The 21213-nt window shown below is 36.6% G+C and overlaps 1 long non-coding RNA gene across 1 annotated transcript; it reads left to right on the top strand.

The window, feature by feature from the left end:
• Positions 1 to 15312: 15312 nt before the first annotated feature.
• Positions 15313 to 20576, top strand: LOC147521995 (uncharacterized). The gene is made up of 3 exons (XR_015194829.1): positions 15313 to 16008; positions 19775 to 19833; positions 19929 to 20576. It is a non-coding gene; the product is annotated as an uncharacterized LOC147521995 (long non-coding RNA).
• Positions 20577 to 21213: the final 637 nt, after the last annotated feature.

Genomic DNA, 21213 nt, shown 5'->3' with positions numbered 1-21213 from the left:
AAGCTGAGAAAGAGTTTGTATGGGTTGAAATAGGCACCGAGACAGTAGTACATAAAGTTTGAGTCCTTTATGGTTAAGCATGGTTACAAGAAGTCTGCTTCCGATCATTGTGTATTTGTTCAAAAGTTTCCAGATAAGGATTTCATAGTGCTCTCATTGTATGTGGATGATATGTTGATAGTTGGCCAAAACATTAACAAGATATCAAAGCTAAAGAAATACTTAAGTGAGTCCTTTGAGTTGAAAGATTTGGGTCAAGCAAAGCAGATACTTGGTATGCGGATCACTCGTGACAGAAAGAGTGAGAAATTATGGCTTTCTCAAGAAAGTTATATTAAGAAGGTGCTGAAGAGATTCAACATAAATCAAGTGAAGCCAGTGAGTTGTCCGCATGGTGGTCAATTCTGCATGACCAAAGGTAAGTGTTCGAAGAGTGAGCATGAGAAGAAAGAAATGCAAAAGATTCTTTATGCATCCGGAAAGATGCGTTTGATGTATGCAATGGTGTGTACAAGACCGGATATATATTATTTTCGCAGTGGGTGTTGTAAACCGATTTTTCAAATCCGTAAAGAGCATTGGGAAGGTGTTAAGTGGATATTGAGATATCTCAAGGGCACTTCCAAAGCATGTTTGTATTTTGGTGGAAGTAAAAGCTTACTTGAATGCTACACAGATGCAGACATGGCAGGTGATGTTGACTCGATGAAGTCTACTTCCGGTTATCTGTTTACATTTGCAAGGCGAGCAGTTTCTTGGCAATCGAAGTTGCAAAACTGTGTTGCCCTCTCCACTACATAAGATGAGTATATTGCAATCACTGATCGAGTGTTGCAAATAGATGTTATGGATGAAGATGTTCTTCAATGAACTAGGACTAAAGTAGAAACAGTTTGTAGTTCTGTGTGACAGTCAGAGCGCCATCCATTTGAGCAAGAATCCGAGTTTTGATTCTAGATCCAAGCACATGTATGTGCGTTATCATTGAATTAGAGAAGTTCTCGAAGAGAAGTAATTGTGCATAGAAAAGATTCATACCGATAAGAATGGGTCGGTTATGATGACCAAGGTTTTGCCCAAAGGCAAGTTTGATGCTTGTCAGGTTACCGCCGAATGGCACACTCCTCCCAATCGATTTGGGAATGCGTGGAAGTATCCCCCTCATGGTTCGGGAGGAGGAGATTGTTAGGTCCCTCATCTCGTGAAATATTGAAAACTGGTAAACGGGCTTTTGGAAAGTAATTGAGTTGTCTATTGGACTTGCGTTTCTAATTCTTTTAGGAAAGCAAATTTGAACTGGGAGTCTATAAATACTCTCATATGCTAGTATAACACAAAAGTGAGAGAAAACCAATTTTGAGAGCAACCAAAATTGAGGAAAACTCTTGCAAAGAGATGTTTGTAAGAAGAGAGATTTGTAGAAGAGAGATCTAGTAAGTGTTAGAGAGACTTGTGAAGAGTGATTCTAATCTTCCTTCTCAATCTTATAAAGGATTTGTTGTTGTGGGTTAGGTATCATTGGCCGAACCACGCTACATCTTGCGTTTCATTGTGGTATGTTTTATTTTACATTGTTATTACCTATATGTGATAGTTAATTCCATAGCTTAGGTTTGTGTTTGTTGGTTGTAGTGAAAGCTTAGATTTTTCGATTGGAGTTAGAGTGTCCATATTCAAGCTATCTTAGTGGAACCGGGATTGGTATTGGTATAAACCCCAACAGCTTTGTGGTACACAATCAAGATGCCAATAAATTAGACATAGCTAGTCTACACTCTACACTAGCCTTATAAAAACTGAAAAAGTCAGATAACAAAGTTTCCTTTATTATGATGTTCTTACTGGTCCCAGAACCTCACAAACTGATTTGTATTTTGTAAAACAATATATGATGATAGTTACAACTTACAATACCTGAAAAATGGATATGGGACGTCATTACTTGCAAAAGTAGTGACATGGTAGTGTCAATGCTAGTGAATCTTTTAATCATTGATGAATTCCATATTTTGAAGGATAATAAGGCCCTGTAATAGAGGCATTAGTTGCAGGGACCCTCCCTTAGGTAATTTTTTTTAGTGATTCTCTATTTTTTGTCTGTCATCATTAATATATTCCTGTTTACTTGAAATATATAAGGGGCCATTTGTTTTTGCTTCTTATAAGACTTTGAGGTCTTATAACCTCTTATAAGATGTGGCCCAGTGATTTTGGACATTTTTTTTGTTTGTTTTTTGCCTCTTATAAGAGGCATTCTACTAGAAATGTCTTATAAGAGGCTCCAATTCTTTAAGTACCAAAATTAGATCTACTTCAATTCTATAAGTCTTACAGCTTGAAAAATGACTCAAACACCCTCGTCCATATACCCCTAGCCTCATTTCTCTCTTCTTCCTTTTTCATTATCTTATTTTTCAAATAACTCTATTACCCTAGCCACCACCGGTTACCACCACCACCACCACCAAACTATTAAAACCACCACCACCACTGCCGCCACTACCACCACCACCATCACCACAACCACTACCACCATCATTACCTCCACCACCACCACCACCACTGTGCTATTAAAACCACCACCACCACCACTACCACCGTACTATTAAGACCAATATCATCACCTCCACTACCACCACCACCACCACCACCACCGTGCTATTAAGACATCCACCACTTTTACTACCACTACCATTACCGTGCTATTAAAACCAATATCATCACCTCCACTACCACCGCTGCCGCCAATTAAGGTAGTTTTCTAAAATCGATATTCTAATTATCAAAATTGATTTGAAACTGAAAATCAAACTATACGTTTGTTTCAAATTAATATATTCAAGTTAAATGTGATGTAAAGTAGGGTTATATTTGTCAAATAACCATTTATAAGATGTCATGTATTTGTTTTTTCTATTTTTACAAGTGCTTATAAGAGGAACTTAAAATAAAAACAAACCACTTTATAAGACCATCTTATAAGACCCTCTTATAACACATGGTCTTATAAGACCCTCTTATAACTTAACCCAAAAAAACAAATAGCCCCTAAGTGTTTGTGTTTACGATAGTTTGTAGATGCCCTATTCTCTAGATAAGATTAACTATCATAGGAAAACAATGTAGACTAGCTGTGATTAGTTTTACATGAATTGTGTGAGAATTTTTAAAGTGGCAAAGGCTTCAAACGCTTTGTGATTTGCTCTCTCTTGATTTTTCAATTATTTCATTTATGTCTTTAGTTACTTCACTACATAATATATGGTGATAACCAATGTCCTAAACCACAATCACGTTGGATATCCTTAACTCCTAATGTCTTACTTTTCTAATTATTTGTATATTCCATTTTACACTTCTTCTCCACGAGGATGTCGTGTAGTAAACCTCGGGTGATATTTTTTTAAGAAGGCTTTGATTGTCACAAAAATGCAATTATCTAGTTTTCCTACTCGATCAGTTCATGAAAAAATCTGTGTGGAGGCCTTCATTTGTCTCAACTTTGATGCCATTATTTTGGAATTGGAGTGATAGTGTATTGGCCAGTATGCGAGTAAGTTTTCTACTAAGCACCTTGAGAGTTGAGATTCCTTAGGTATTGTTCTTAGATTTTTGTTTGGGATGTTAATGGAATGTAACTAGCATCCTTTGAGTCCAAACAGAGTATGATACGCGTTTTGGGTCTTTCAGCCACTTTACCCAATTGTAAGGACGTTCGTGTGGTTTTTTGATTTTACTTGTACTTACCAATCTGTGTTTTTTTATGTTTCCACTATACCACTAACTCCTACTTTTACTTAGCCTTGTGGATATCAATTCTACCTTTGTAGTCATTCTTACTGGTGTTGGTTATTGTGTTGGTGAATGACACTTCGTGAAACGCTTATAGCTGGTTGTTGGCTCATTAAAACAGGGATATCATGCCCTGTTTTTTGTTCATTCACGCATGGATACAAGAAAAACTGCAAAACCACTGGTAAGTTTCATTCTCGAGAGGAGCCAAGCCTCCATCAACACTGTTGCATCCTTTTTTGCAATGTTTAAATATATCTTTCTGCATGCTTGTGCACTTTCTCAACGCTTGAATGACATATATTGGACCGGTTAAATTGTTAATTATATTTCTAACTCACATTAACATGGGTATCCCACACGGGACCGATATGAGTAAGACAAGGGGATACAGCCAAATAATTAAAAAAAAAAAATGCAACTACTTCTTAGTTACACAACTAATTATTGGTCTCAAGACCTTACAAAGCGTCCCCTAACAAATAAATAATTATGAAAGTGGCATATCCTGGTTCTAACTATGTTAGTAGGTATAGAAAACTTATTCCAAAAAATAAACTTATTGTTAAATAAATAAGAAAATCAAATTGATATAATAAATATATCATGAACAAACTTTTAGTTTAACGAATGAACTTAATTTACCAAAAAAGAATCTGTCTTAAGTTGTTAAGAACAGAGAGAGTATGTCTCAAATTGTTAAGAATCTGCCTTAAGTTGTTAGGAACATACAACTTAATTGTACTTACTCTTTACCAATTACCAAACCATACAAACCTTTTGTCTTGTACTTCTTAGTTAAATCCGAGCCTAGTATAGATACACTATGTCCTTAAGACAGATTTTTCCCCTCACGGTGCTTGAAGGTTGATGGAAACCTGCTCTCAAAATAGAACGAATTTTCTTCTATAGAAAGCTAGCACTTCAATTCTATAGAGTCAGCGAATACAACATAATATTTGACTAATAACAGAGGGAGAAGAAAAATATCATAAAATGTGTGATATGGTGTATCTTTCTCTCCAAATTTATCCACGATTTATAGGTGAGAAGTGTCTTTTCGAAATAGCACATTGACTCTTTGAAAAAGTTAGGCATCTCTTTGAAAAGTCACATGTTTCGAAATGACGCACCATTTTGGCATAAAACACTATTTCGAACCAGTGCCTATTTCGAAAGTTCTCACCTTTTCGACATAAAACACTGTTTCGAACCAATGCCTATTTCGAAAGGTCGCACCTTTTCGGTATAATGCACTGTTTCGAACCAGTGCACACTTTCGAAAAGATTTTTCTCTTTTTACAAACTGTTTCAAGTTAAATCAATTTCATCTCAAGTGGGGTAACTTGGGCCACAAATTACTCATTCATATCTCAATGAATTTGTGCAAATCCATTTTTCTAATAGTAGGTATAGAAGAAACCCTAGTTTTAAATCGAATGTTCAATACTTTAATGTGTCAGTGTGTTCAAAATGTGTGTCTTTGTGTCTATTTCCGACACGGATTTATTTTTCAAATATGAAGTGTCCATGTTATTTAGTTATATTTCCATTATTGTAATAAGTTAAGGTGTGGATTCAAAATTGCTTGGTCCATAAATAGTATATGAGATGGAATAGTCCATGATGAATCCGATTTAAACACCTATAGATTTGCATAGATATGTTCATCATCTGACTAAGGTTACATTAGTGAAGGGCCTTAGTATCAGTGTATGATCATTATTAGTGTGCATTATGGTAGGAAAAATAAAAATCACTCACAGACGGTTGTCTATAATTCAATATTTATTTGGCATTAAGATGGTCAATCAAAAGTGTTGGGTCCCTCACCTCATGAAGTATTGGAAACTGGTTTCGTTTTGGAAACCAATTGGAGTTGCCTATTGGACTTGGGTTTCTAATTATTTTAGGAAACCAAATTGAAACTTGGGAGTCTATAAATACTCTCATATGTTAGTATAACATAGAAGTGAGAGAAAACCAATTTTTAAAGCAACCAAAATTGATAGAAAACCTTTGCAAAGAGATAAAGCTTGTAAGGAAAGAGATTTGTATAAGAGAGATCTAGTAAGTGTTGGAGAGACTTGTGAGGAGTGATTGTAATCTTCTTTCCCAATCTTATTTGCTCTAGTGGATTAGGCATGCATCATTGGCCGAACCATATTACATCTTGCGTTTCATTGTGGTATGTTTTACTTTACATTGCTATTGCTTATCCGTGATAGTTAATTTCATAGCTTAGGTTTGTGGTTGTTGGTTATAGTGAAAGCTTAGATTTTTCGATTAGAGTTAGAGTGTCCATATTCAAGCTATCTTAGTGGGGATCGATTAGTATCATTTTCCCAACAAGTGGTATCAGAGCCAGGTTGGATCAATCACAAAGGTAGTTGCTTCGAATCTTGCTCGAAAGGTGTTTGATAAAATTCCTAAGAGGAGGTTTGAGTAAAAATAGTTTGTTGAGATGGATCATTCTATAAATACTCACATGACTAGTCTAAATAGAAGTAACTACACTATTTGGGAAAGCCAAGATGGAAGACTTGTTTTATTGCAAGAACTTGACACAATCCATTGAGAATGGAGGAGTAAAATCGGATGCAGTATCTGTAGCCGATTGGAGCAAGCTTGATAAAAAAGTGATTGGGTACATTCGACAGTGGATTGATGATAGTGTCTTTCACCATGTATCCCAAGAGACTACCGCTTTTAGCTTGTGGAGGAAATTGGAAGACCTCTATGAGAGGAAGTCTGCGGGCAACAAAGTGTTACTCATTAAGAAGTTTGCTAACTTGAAGTACAAAGAAACTTCTTCAATGTCCGAGCATCTTAATAAAGTACAGAATACTATCAATCAGTTACATTTTATGAAGATTGATATGGGTGACGAAGTTGAGGCTTTGTTACTATTGAACTCTCTACCCGATAGTTGGGAGACTTTGGCAGTTTCTCTTGGCGGAGCCGCTAAGGATGGAATCGTTTCAATAGAGATGGTTACCAGTGCATTGTTAAATGAGGAGACAAGAAGGGGTTCGCAGAGTAGCTCCTCTCACTCAGAGATCTTTGTCACTGAAAAGCGGGGGAGAGGCAGGGGTAGAAAACCACCTAATTCTAGAGGTGATGACATAAGCAAATCTAGGGGTGAATCTAGAACTTCTAAGTTAGAGAGACAATGTTACGTACTATTGTGCCATCAAAGGTCACTTCAAATATGAGTGTAGAACACTGAAGAGAGATAATAAGAACAACTGTGTACATGAAGACATGGTGAAGAGGAATAGAAGCACAAGCAGAGATAATACTGCATTAGTAGATGATCTAGTGGGAATTATGTCAGATTGTAGTTAGTGTTGTGTTAGTACCTCATGTCAGGATACAGAGTGGGTGATAGATACCCGAGCGTCCTATCACGTCACACTGCACAGGAGTTTCTTCACTACTTACACTATTATGAGTTTGGTGAGGTGAAGATGGGTAACAATGGAGTCTCGAAGATTATAGGAATTGGTGTTGTTCATGTAGAAACCAATGTTGGCTACACCTTGACACTCAAGGATGTAAGACATGTCCCTGACATTCAGCTAAGCCTAATTTCCTCTAGGAAGTTAGATGATGATGGCTTCTAGAGCTCGTTTGGTAATGGGGTATGGAAACTAAGCAAATGTTCTTTTGTGGTAGCCAAAGGGAAGAAGCTAGAGTTGTTTGCTTTACAAAGCATAGGCCAGTTTGTGTTGAGCAGAGTTAAATGCGGTACAAGAATAAGCTTCCACTGAACTATGACATAAAAGATTGTATCATATGGGAGAGAAAGGCATGGAAGTTTTTGCCAAGCAAAAGGTGTTGTCAAACATCAAAAGTACGCATTTAAATAGATGTACTCATTATTTAGTTGGAAAACAACATATAGTATCTTTCCAAAGATTCTCTTCTCACTGAAAGGAGAATAGGGTCCTTGAGCTAGTACACTCAGATTTATGTGGTCCCATGAAAGTGAAGTCCCTAAGGGGAGCTTTGTACTTCTTGACTTTCATTGATGATGCGTCAAGAAAGATATAAGCATATAGTTTGAAGACCAAAGATGAGGTTTTTGAAGTGTTCAAGATTTTCCATAGCATGGTGGAAAGAGAGACCGGAAAACCATTGAAGTGTATCCGTACAGACAATGGGAGAGAGTATATTGGGCCATTTGAAGAGTATTGTAAGGGTAATGGGATTCGTCATGAGCAGACAGTACCCAAGACACTGCAACACAATAGTATAGCCGAAATGATGAACTGTACCATTATAGAGAGGATGAGATACATGTTGTCTCATTCCAAGTTACCGAGAAGTTGCTGGATAGAAGCAATGCGCACAACCGTACATGTGATCAACCTATCGCCTTCGAAGTCTCTGAATAGTGATTATCCAGAGAGAGTGTGGTCAGGCAGAGATGTTGATTATGGATACTTGAGGGTATTTAGGTGCATAACATTTGTTCATATTCCCAAGGATGAGAGATCCAAGCTTGATAACAAAGCCAAGCAGTGCATTTTTTGGGTTATGAGGATGAGAAGTTTGGTTACAAACTTTATGATCTGATCAATAAGAAGGTAATTCGAAGTCGAGATGTCATGTTCTTGGAAGATCAGAAAATAGAGGATTTTGATAATGGTGAGAAGCTAGAAGCTTTCGTTGATGATCTTATTGATTTAGAACCAGAAGTTCCTACTATGGAACGAGTTGCAGAAGGCATTGAGAATGGAGAGAATTATGGGTTTGAGGCTCACGATGATGATTCTATTACTTATGATGGGATTGACCCTATTGAGATAGAAGATGCAGATAAACTGCATGAGCCACCACCTGAGCAAGAAGAAGTGCATCATCCTGAGCCACAAGAAGATGAGGTGAGGAGATCCGAGAAAGAAAAACAAGCTTTAACCAGGTACCCACCACATACGTATGTTTTACTATCTGATGGTGAAGAACATATGTATTATCAAGAGGCTCTTGAAGGTACAGACAAAGAGAAGTGGTTGAAGGCCATGCAAGATGAGATGTGTTCTTTGCATAAGAATCACACTTATGACTTAGTTGAGAAACCAAAAGGAATGAAAGTTCTCAAGAACAAGTGAGTGTTCAAAGTCAAGCATGAGGAGACTAACCCCACATCCTGTAGGAACCGTTATTTCAGAATGCAAATTTCTACAAACCGCAAAACACCCACGCGCAGCGGAATAAGAGGTGTCACGGTTTTTGGATAGAAAGTTCATACTTTTTAGAATCGGCTAAGATGTAATCTCTGAGAATCCAAGCTATGAATCCGAATCAACAATCAACCCCTTGATCTTCTGTTGTATTCCTTTCGAATAGATTGGACGTTGTGTGGGCAACGATCTACCAACCCCCTTCTTTCTCTCAAAGCTAGATCCAATTTTGGATCTATCTTTCCTTGCCTCTTTTTCTAATCCAGTGGATAGTGATTTTCGGCCAGGAGAGAGAAGGGTTCTATTTATAGGCTACAACAGGGACCATGAGGAGAAATTAGGGTTGGGCCTCCTGACGGGCTTGGGCTTCCCATGTTCGCCCAGAACACACGACCCAAGTCCGTCAACAAATGGCTTATTCCACTAAAGACCATTGTTGCACTACCGCCCTAATCCCAAATTACGTGTCAACGTTTATGGGCACCATATTATATGCTCGTTGATCTCCCCGTGTTTAAGATATCGAATGCCCATTAATTAAGTCAAGTTACTGACAACTACATTAATCAACTTCTTATGTCCTTGAGTAGTACCACTCAATCTCATTGTCATGTCGGAATAAATCCACCTACAGGGTTTACATGACAATATTTTTGAGCTCCTCAAGGGGACATCATCAACCCGACTTCCTGCGAATCACAAATTCCTTCTATAATCAACAGCACACCTTACATACAATGTCATTACCCAATTCATCGAGTTTGTTGATTCACAAATGAATCTCACTCATTGATGATCTAAAGCAATATACAATGCACGTAAGTGCCCGTTATTATATCCGGATTAAGAGGACAAACATCCATAATAACAGAAGTGTTTGTTCTCTTATTATACAGTCATTATAAGGAGAAACAACCTCATTTGGTCATGTTCAATGCACACAAAGTGTACTAGTGTAATCATATAGTCAAGATAGACTAATACTAGATTATACTACAACCGTACCAATGGTTTGTCCAAATCCATTTAGGTTGTGAACGATTACTTATACTTTATAAGGTACTGATGATATGATCTTCAATTCTGTGTGTTCACACTATATCATCTACAACATAAAGTATTAGACACATGCATATAACTAATAACATATATAATATGCATAACATTTGCCCATATAATTCTCATTCAAAATATAAAGAATTAGAGTTAATACAAAAGTAATGCTTTTAGTATATAACCCTATCACATCCAAGGCACAAGGATCGCCTTGTTGTGAAGGGATTCAGTCAAAGAAAATGTATTGACTTTGATGAAATTTTCTCTCCGGTTGTTAAGATGATTTCTATCAAGATGGTATTGGGTTTGGCCGCAAGTATGAACCTAGAGGTTGAGCAACTAGATGTCAAGACATCGTTTCTTCATGGTGATCTTGAGGAAGATGTCTACATGGACCAGTCATAAGGTTTTAAGGTCAAACGTAAGGAGCACCTGGTATGCAAGCTGAGAAAGAGTTTGTATGGGTTGAAATAGGCACCGAGACAGTAGTACATAAAGTTTGAGTCCTTTATGGTTAAGCATGGTTACAAGAAGTCTGCTTCCGATCATTGTGTATTTGTTCAAAAGTTTCCAGATAAGGATTTCATAGTGCTCTCATTGTATGTGGATGATATGTTGATAGTTGGCCAAAACATTAACAAGATATCAAAGCTAAAGAAATACTTAAGTGAGTCCTTTGAGTTGAAAGATTTGGGTCAAGCAAAGCAGATACTTGGTATGCGGATCACTCGTGACAGAAAGAGTGAGAAATTATGGCTTTCTCAAGAAAGTTATATTAAGAAGGTGCTGAAGAGATTCAACATAAATCAAGTGAAGCCAGTGAGTTGTCCGCATGGTGGTCAATTCTGCATGACCAAAGGTAAGTGTTCGAAGAGTGAGCATGAGAAGAAAGAAATGCAAAAGATTCTTTATGCATCCACAGTATGCAGTTTGATGTATGCAATGGTGTGTACAAGACCGGATATATATTATTTTCGCCGTGGGTGTTGTAAACCGATTTCTGTCAAATCCGGGTAAAGAGCATTGGGAAGGTGTTAAGTGGATATTGAGATATCTCAAGGGCACTTCCAAAGCATGTTTGTATTTTGGTGGAAGTAAAAGCTTACTTGAATGCTACACAGATGCAGACATGGCAGGTGATGTTGACTCGATGAAGTCTACTTCCGGTTATCTGTTTACATTTGCAAGGGGAGCAGTTTCTTGGCAATCGAAGTTGCAAAACTGTGTTGCCCTCTCCACTACATAAGATGAGTATATTGCAATCACTGATCGAGTGTTGCAAATAGATGTTATGGATGAAGATGTTCTTCAATGAACTAGGACTAAAGTAGAAACAGTTTGTAGTTCTGTGTGACAGTCAGAGCGCCATCCATTTGAGCAATAATCCGAGTTTTGATTCTAGATCCAAGCACATGTATGTGCGTTATCATTGAATTAGAGAAGTTCTCGAAGAGAAGTAATTGTGCATAGAAAAGATTCATACCGATAAGAATGGGTCGGTTATGATGACCAAGGTTTTGCCCAAAGGCAAGTTTGATGCTTGTTGTGTTACCGCCAGATTGGTGGCACACTCCTCCCACTGATTTGGGAATACGTGGAAGTATCCCCCCTCATGGTTCGGGAGGAGGAGATTGTTGGGTCCCTCATCTCGTGAAATATTGAAAACTGGTTTCGTTTTGGAAAGTAATTGGAGTTGTCTATTGGACTTGCGTTTCTAATTCTTTTAGGAAAGCAAATTTGAACTTGGGAGTCTATAAATACTCTCATATGCTAGTATAACACAAAAGTGAGAGAAAACCAATTTTGAGAGCAACCAAAATTGAGAGAAAACTCTTGCAAAGAGATGTTTGTAAGAAGAGAGATTTGTAGAAGAGAGATCTAGTAAGTGTTAGAGAGACTTGTGAAGAGTGATTCTAATCTTCCTTCTCAATCTTATAAAGGATTTGCTGTTGTAGGTTAGGTATCATTGGCCGAACCACGCTACATCTTGCGTTTCATTGTGGTATGTTTTATTTTACATTGTTATTACCTATATGTGATAGTTAATTCCATAGCTTAGGTTTGTGTTTGTTGGTTGTAGTGAAAGCTTAGATTTTTCGATTGGACTTAGAGTGTCCATATTCAAGCTATCTTAGTGGAAATCGATTGGTATCATTTTTCCAACAAAAAGTACTAAAGGCGGATTGGATTTCTTTGGAGAAACAAAAAGATTCAATCTAGAAAGAGATTCTCTTAAACTGGTGGAAAGTTAAGAAGTTCTGTTTGGAAGAGATAGGGTCATGATTTAGCAGGAATGTTGCTATTAGGTTGGTGACTCTCAAGAGAAAAACCAATATGATCTCCAGATTTGAGTGGGAGAGATTCTGTAGAAAAGCAATACAGTTGTGGTGCATCTGGTCAAACGGTCTTCAGGGTTCAGAATATGGCATTCTTCTCAAAGTGCTTTTAGAAAATGTTAATAACATACTGGTCAAAATTTGGCAGAAGAAGAGAAAACCGCACAGGATATATGTAATCGTCTTTCTATTGCTCAACAGCTCAACACGATGCACGATGCAGTGAAAGCCTTTGAGCTCCTTAAAGAGCTTAAAGAAGCAGATTACCATGTAACTAGGACAGTTCACTTTCTACTTTCTAGGAAGTTGCTTTGTCAGACTATTTTTGCTCTACGTTTTAGACAGACAGCAAATTTTGAGATGAATGTATCAGGTTTTCCGGGTAGTTTTGACCGACAACACAACTGATTAACCACTTCAAATTTCTTCACGATTCGTGAATTGCATACCAAGTGTTGCAGAAGGATGTGCACAAATCTAGAAACAGAGAAGTTGTCTATTTGTTTGAATCTGGACCACAATGGGATGTTACGTTGAATGTTGCCTTGCCTTGAAGGATTGCCTGTTTGTTACTGTCATTTCAAACACTACATGTACATAATTTGATATGTCTAGAATGAAATGTTGTCTTGTTGAGGATTGCATAGAAAACACTATGTATTTGAAAATTGGGTTAGTTAGTGTTACCCCCATTAGATTAGCCAATTAGGATTCCTTCCCACTAAATGGGCAATTAGGATTACCCCAAGTACACACAAAATAAAAGTCTAATGGGGTAATACTAGTTAACCCTTGAAAATTATGAACACTGAACACAATGGCATTAGCGGAACAGGTACATTATCAAGAAAAGCGGTTGCGTTTTAAGATCATATACTGTAAGAGTTAAAAAAGTTTTCATTCACATTGTTTAGTGTGAAGCAGTTGATGCTGATTCGTTCTTAAAGCTTATCTTGAATGACCATTTAGGTTGAACTGTCCGTAGTGGTCGCTGAGTTTATTATGTTGATCAGCTGGAGAAGAGACGACATCACAAAAAAAATTCTAACTTCTAGTGCATTTGATTACCTTAATCGTGCAATGTTAGACCAAACATCCTTAGTTTGTCAAAATTTTATTGGATCAAGTTTGTCTTGAAAAGTTGGCATGGTTTTATACTTATAAGAAAATGTACACCTTTGTGCCATGTATTCTGTTGCTGGTCAAAGATTCAAATGCGTATCTGTTGGAAGTTGATGCACAAAGACTTAGTGTTATCACTAATTTTGTTGCTGAATGTACAGCAGTGATCTTAGCAGCAGAAATAGCAGGGAATAATAGTTGGACAAATTTATGGATGGAATGGGACTCCATGGCAGTGGTTCTAGCAGTCAAAGAGGGGAAGCTTCCTTGGCCACTTGTTTAGAATGCCCATACAAGGTCTACTATAGCTTTGATTCGGATTTGTTGGTATTCTGTTTTAAATTCCAATGAATGTAGTACTCATATGTTGGCTGTAACATTTTTTATTCTCAATACAAAATCCTTACTTGGGTATGCAAATGGAAAAGCTATCTATGACTAGTTGTTTGTCATAATTGTCCAAATTCTTCATATTAAATGCAGACAAATCAATTTTTTAAATGTTTCTAAACAAAATGTGGAGTGGACATAGATACTAATCTTCAAGGGGTCCCCACCCCGTCCCCGGCAACAGTTATCAACTACCCCTAAAACCCGTAAATCTACCTTTCCCTGCTGAAGGTGGGTTTTGATAGCAAGACCTCAGGAAACCATCAAGTAATCTATCTAATAAGTTAGGGTTTTTTTCCCCACTACAAGACAAAATAACACATAAAGAATGGTCCAGATCATTTTGAGTAAGATCTAATGGCGGCTGAGTGCGGATCAATTACTTTTATTTGTTTTCGAAATTCTCACTAGCGAAGCCGCCAAATCAGCTCGCTTCACTTTCACTCTATTTCACAACACAAAACAGGTCGAAAGAGGAGAGAGCAAAAAAGATAAAAGACGAGAGTGCAAAAAGAAAAGAAGCCCAATTTCTGATTTCGAGTCTCTTCTCCCTTTTTCAAATGATACACTCACTTTGAATGAGGTACGTTTTAGTTTGGGTTTTGTAAAACTAAATTGATTAGCGTTATTAAATGTTTGTTTCGTTTCAATTTAAAGTTTAAAATTTGTGTTGTTGTAATTAATAACATAAATGATGAAGAGGGAAATGAGGAAATGTGTGAGTGTTGTTGTAATTAATAATATAAATGATGAAGAGGGAAATGAGGAAATGTGAGTGTTGCTGTAATTAATAGTGTAAATGATGAAGAGGGAAATAAGGAAATGTGTGAGCATATTTTCTACATTCAATCGATCCTTTTACAATATTCTTCAGTGATTAAAATGCATGTTTCCAATGATTAAACTCATGCAACTGTAGCGAGATTACAGACACATCTTCACTATCACGGCAAGATTACAAACACATCTTCTTTGCCATCAGTAATACAAAGTCGTTTCACTTAAAACACGTCGAGGGGATAGAATGGAATATTAAAAACCCTATATGAAGAATTGAAACGCAAAGATTTGGACTTTTATTAATCGACTTTGAATGACAAGAATTTGTGAATCCAGTCAACTTGATGAGCAAAATAGAATAAAAAACGCAGAGATAACGTATTTTTCTCCATCTTCGCAGCCTACATTTGTTACAATTATGGGTAATTATGCTGTTTTTATTTGTAATAATACTATTATTAGTCTTATGTTAAATTAAATAAGTATGATAATGCTATTAAGTTTTAGAAGTAATTATTGTTATGTATAAATATGAAGTTATATATTTTGGTATGGTTGATCTATGAGAATTGTTTTGTGTGATTTTCGTGTTATGACAGATTTAGGTTTTGAAATATTGAAAATATAAAGGAGATCATCTTTGGATTTTTTATTTAAAAAAAAAATGATGATGCTCTTAATTGAAGACTCTCTCCCCTTATTTTCCTCATTCTCATTCTGATATGTGTTGAATTAATGAATGTGTAAGGGTATGTGTAATGAGTTGGTTTGTGATAAATGAAATGCATAGAATTGCAATCATTAAGCTCACTTGAGTATGCGTATGAAATGATTATGAAGTATAAAACTGTTGGAAATAGTTATATCATCGATCCAATACTACCATAGAAATGGTCTTTTGGGGTGTTGTTCAAAAACAATGTGTCTAGAGTGCCGACTGGCACGGGCATTCACTAATCTATCTAATAAGCTAGGTTTTTTTTTCGCACTACAGGACAAAATAACACATAAAATAACGCACTACAAGAGAGTAAGGAGAGTTGGGAGCAAGATCAAACGGCGGTTGAGTGCGGATTAATTATTTTGTTCAAAACTCATCGTAGAGCACTCAAACTCCCAACTCTCCTTACTCAATTCTTCATCTTCACTTTTCTTCTCATCCTTCACTGAAACGCTAACCCCACTTTTCAATTTCCAAAAACGCGCTTCCTCATCTACGCATATTATTCGTTTCATCTCCATCTTCCCTGCCCACCGTGACGATGACAAATTTCTAGAAGATTTCTTACGATATTTAATAACTGCCTCGACCAAGATTTCGGTCTTGCCAGATTCTTTAAGAGGTAATAATTTTATTTTAAGGTTTTGGATTGTTGAAATTTTGGTGATGGGTTTGTTTGTTTGTTTGTAGATTATATTGAGGTTGCCATATTCATGTTAAACACCTTATATAATTAATTATGTTGTTATTTTTTTAGGTATATTACAAGTTTATAACTGTTACCCCAAATCAGTTTATAATATAATATAGGCCCCTGATTCGACTAAATATGACTCGACTGCGTGCTGAATAAGATGCTATTTAGTCATGTTTTTATGTTAACTTGAAAGTCCATTTTCACAAGATTTGGTAAGTAGTCTAGCCTACAATATACCACCATTATGCGTTTAACCGCCATCGAGTTTTCGATTAATCTGTCAGAAAATTTTAAGCTATGTTCCGTGTATTCATGTCTTCCGAGTTGCATTAGTGTGCAGAAACCACAAATTTTCATATACACTTCGTCCAAATCCTTCTTTATAATTGCTCAGCATAGGAACATATACTTTCCCATTACTTTTATACTAACTCTAATCACCTCCTTCATTCGATGAGCCAGTGACTTTCAAAAATATGTGAGCATATTTTCTACATTCAATCGACCCTTTTACAATATTCTTCAGTGATTAAAATGCATGTTTTTAATATTTATTCTCTTCTTTTTTCCAATAATTAAATTCTTGTAACTGTGGTGAGATTATAGACACATTTTCATAGTCACTGTAACACAAAGTCGTTTCACTTAAAACACAGTAAGGGATAGAATGGAATATTAAAAACCATATCTGAAGAATCGAAACGCAAAAATTGGACTTTTATCAATCCACTTAGAAAAAAAAAAAAAAAAAAGATAATGTGTTTTTTCCATCTTCGCAGCCTACATTTGTTACAATTATGGGTAATTATGCTGTTTTTATTTGTATTGATACTATTATTAGTCTTATGTTAAGTTAAATGAGTATGATAATGTTATTAACTTTTATTATGAACGTATGGTTAGGAAAGGGGTTGGGCATAATCATTATACATTTTCCTTTTTTAGTTAAGGTTTGTGCGGAATTTGGGTTGGTTTACGAAGGGAGAAACGCCCTGCTAGGATTGTGAAGAGAGGGTTTGCAGTAGATTTGTTTGGGCGGAATTCTCTAATTTATATGTATTCTTCGATTAGGAGAATTTAGGATGCGAGGAAGGTGTTTGATGAGAGGTGTGAGTTGGATTTGGTGTCGTGAAATTCGATATATGATTGTTGGGTATGTGAAGAATGGGGAAGTTGGTATTGCAAGGGAGTGTTTTAATGTGATGCCTAAAAGAGATATTTGGAGCTGAAATTCAATGATTGTGTGGTATGTTGGAGTCGGCGATATGGAGCCATGGAGGCTGCTCGAGAGCTTTAATTTTTGAGGGGTTGGTGGTTAGAAATGTTGTCAATGTGCTAATGCTTTGTGTTTACCTATCGTTTGTGACATATTACAAGTTTGTTAGAGCATTTGTCATTATGCGTCAATGTGTTGATATTATGTGTATGTTGAAGACTCTCTCCCTTTTTCCTCATTCTCATTCTGATATGTGTTGAATTAATGAATGTATAAAGGTATAGTATGTCTTCCAAAACAGTATGGTGGACTTGGTTTTAGACGTATTCGAGATGTGAATGCCTCTTTGCTTTCTAAGTGGATTTGGCGTTTTGGTAGTGAAGAAGAGGGTTTGTGGAAAGATGTGATCAGGGATAAATATGGAGTTGTCGGAACAGGATGGTTCACGAAAAAAGTTAGCCAATCACATGGATGCTGTCTTTGGAAAGGAATCATGAATCACAAAGATCGATATGGTAGAGAAAGAGTTAAGTTTCAAGCTTGGAAACGAAGAAAGAATTATGTTCTGGGATGATAAGTGGTGCTCGCAAATGCCTCTAAAAGAACGTTTCAAAGATTTGTATGTCATTTCTAGTAACAAGTCTGGGACTGTTCAGCAACACGTTATATGGGATAATGGTGTACAGTCGTGGGATCTGAAATTTAGAAGGAATTTGTTCGATAGGGAGCTACTACAAATCTGTGAGTTTCTGGATTTGCTTGCTACTCAAAGGGTTAATGAAGATCATGATAAATGGAAGTGGTCGGGGAAGGTTCAACCATTTTACTCGAAGTCAATGTATGAAGTTTGATCGAGAAAAGAGGATACAAGCTTTGCACTTGGGAGCCCTTAATTTTCCAGTTAGCAAAGTTTGGAATAATAGAGTTCCAACCAAAGTCTCATTCTTTGTTTGGGTTTTATCTTTGGGGACCTTGACGCGATAATCTTGAAAGAGAGGCAAAAATCCTAGTTAACAGTGTGTGTCATGTGTACTAAAGAGGAGGAAACTATTCAAAGCACTTATTCATGGATTGTGAAATTACACAAATTATATGGGATTATTTCATGCATTCTCTTAAGTGTCGGGGTGACGCATCACAAGGTCTGATGGGACAGTTCAACTGTAAGCTAGATGGTAGAATCTCCACTACCGGTCGGATTTTGGCAAAGGTTATAGCTCACGCAGTTATATGGTCCATATGGTTGGAACGCAATCGTCGAACTTTCGACGATGAGTCTAGGGATGTCCAACAGCTTATAGTCAAATGTAAAACTCTTATGTGGGCATGGGTGTCTTTCTTACCTAGTGTTAGAGGTTTGAAATTGGACGACCTCATTTTTAGATGGGAGTCTGTGATTGAGGGGTAGCATTTATATGTATTTCTAGTAGTGTGAATCTCTCACATTGCATCTTCATTACTATTAATACAAAATCTTGTTTTGCTGATCAAAAAAAAAAAAAAAAAAAAGGTATGTGTAATGAGTTGGTTTGTGAGAAATGAAATGCATAGAATTGCAATCATTAAGCTCACTTGAGTATGCGTATGAAATGATTATGAAGTATAAAACTGTTGGAAATGGTTATATCATCGATCCAATGCTACCATAGAGATGGTCTTTTAGGGTGTTGTTCAAAAACAATGTGTCTAGAGTGCCGACTAGCACGGGCATTCACTAGTTCAAAATAGGTTAAGCAAATGTTGTTTGTTGACATGTAGGATGGCTAGTTATTTCATCATTTCTATGGGCAAGTGAAGATCTTAATAATTTGCAATTGTCGTAGTATCTTCATTAGTAATTGCACAGAAAGAATGTAAGGATTCCTCATTCCTCGAAGGAGTAAGGAGATCATGAGTGGTCGTATGGTTCTCACTAGTATGTCCCTGTTTGAGTGTTTGCAACTAGGTCCCCATACAACTCGGATTATAAGCGTAGAGTTATCGTTTACAAAAATTGTCCACTTTGCTAACATTTATAGTGCATAAAGTATAAGAGCTGGGATCTGATGGATTTCTGTTGATCTTCATCATCAGTTGTCATTTTGCCCATTAGTTTGAGGGCACTTCGTCAAAATGTGGAAAAGGTGAAGGAGCTTGTACATGTGGTATATATGGTTAACATACGCTATTATTTCTAATATGGACAATAAACCATATGATCATGCTGTGGCGAACCACAGACATCACCTCAGACATCTGATATCATCACCCAAAGGTTTTACCAACTAAGCTAGAAGGCACTTACATGTTTATAGGTTCAGATACTAACATATATGTTTTTTGTGAAATATGCAATTCCATGACTATTATACGTGCAAGCTGAATTTCAAAAACTATTCATCTGTTTGAACGTACTCTGATTTCATTATTTTCTTTGCATGAAGTTTTGCGACATGATATCTAATTCAATTTTCACTTTTTCTTGCCCATACACAGGGAACATTGAAAAACAATGATCATTCATGCGAAACCTATGGAGAGAGCTTCGAGTCAAAGTACTCCTTTTTTTTTCCCTATAAACAACTTTAACAATATTGAATATTCCTATGCTTTGAAGTATAAATCCAACATTGTACCTCTTCTGTTGCAGGAATAAGCTGCATAGGCATTTGGGTGACACAGGACACGCTTCACTTAAATGTAGATAGTGTCTTGCTTCAGTGAAATCAAAATAGCAGTTTATCACATGAGACTATGAGACTGAAGGCTTCATTTAAGAATATAATTTATGGGGACAGAACGATTACAACCAGCAAGAGCAAAAGCATGACGGAGAGGATTGTGTTTGATGCGGACATAATAGCTGAAAACAGAGAAAACTAGTCAGAGAAGAAGAGAATGAGGCAAACAATTTTTGGTTGGTGAGCCGTGGTTGTAACGGGTAAGTGGGGGATTTACACAATGATCTAAAAGTTGTGTTAGTCTTTAACATTTTTTGTGTGTTGAAGATTTGAAGTCCCTTATTATTCATCAGGTGATGGAAAAAGGAAAAAAAATAACAATACACGGTTTGTTGTCTGTAAAAGAAACTGTAATGAAAAGATATTCCATGAATTTGGAAGGAAGATGTATTATGCTTCACAAATAATTTTCCGCAGTGTGTTGATGTTGAAGTTTAAGATGGGCATACTGCAGATATTCCATAAATCTTTAGTGAAAATGCTACCCTCATTATGCAGTAGATGTATACTTTCACCAAATTCTTTAATAAAAGGATAAGTACTGTAGTAATAAGTAATAAGGATAAGTAGATGGTGGTGGAAGATGGAAGTCTTGATTGTAAACATAAGGTGATTGGCCATGGTGTTAAATGTTAACGACTTCTCTTTGTAAACATATGCTGTCGCATGGCTTAGCCAAGTATATTTGCAGCAATCATAATTTGCCCTCGCGTCCATAACAGAAAAGCGATGGGCAATTGGGCACAGCAGAAGTTAATATTTGATAGAAGAGCATGATTTTTTTTTTTGAATCAGTTAGAAGTTAGCCACATCTCAACCTGTATTGACTTAAAATCTTATCTTGTGTATACAACACCTCTCACTTCCTCATCTAATATTTGACTCAGTTGCTTAGGATAGGGTCATATGCTATAGTTTAGAGAGTTATCACTCATGTTACAAGATTTGGCTAGGAAATCTGCTGCCGGATTAGTTTCCCTGAAAATATGGCTAACCTCTACTTTTGGAATTTCCTTATCTGCTGTCTGATGGCTTCAGTCACATTGAAACAGAACCACGGTGTGAGTTCTTTTAAGAATTGTTTAAGGGAAAAAAACTTACTGGTGTGGTCCACCGGTCAAGAGGCCAAAAAACAGAATTTTATATTTTTTTCAAAGTTCAAATCCCTGACGTGTGACCACACCGATAAGTTTT

The sequence above is a fragment of the Coptis chinensis genome, chromosome 1 (genome assembly GCF_015680905.1).
Source record: "Coptis chinensis isolate HL-2020 chromosome 1, ASM1568090v1, whole genome shotgun sequence".
Classification (NCBI taxonomy): Eukaryota; Viridiplantae; Streptophyta; class Magnoliopsida; order Ranunculales; family Ranunculaceae; genus Coptis; species Coptis chinensis.
Note: the sequence above shows the minus strand (reverse complement) of the source record. Positions and strands in the feature narration are given on the sequence as shown.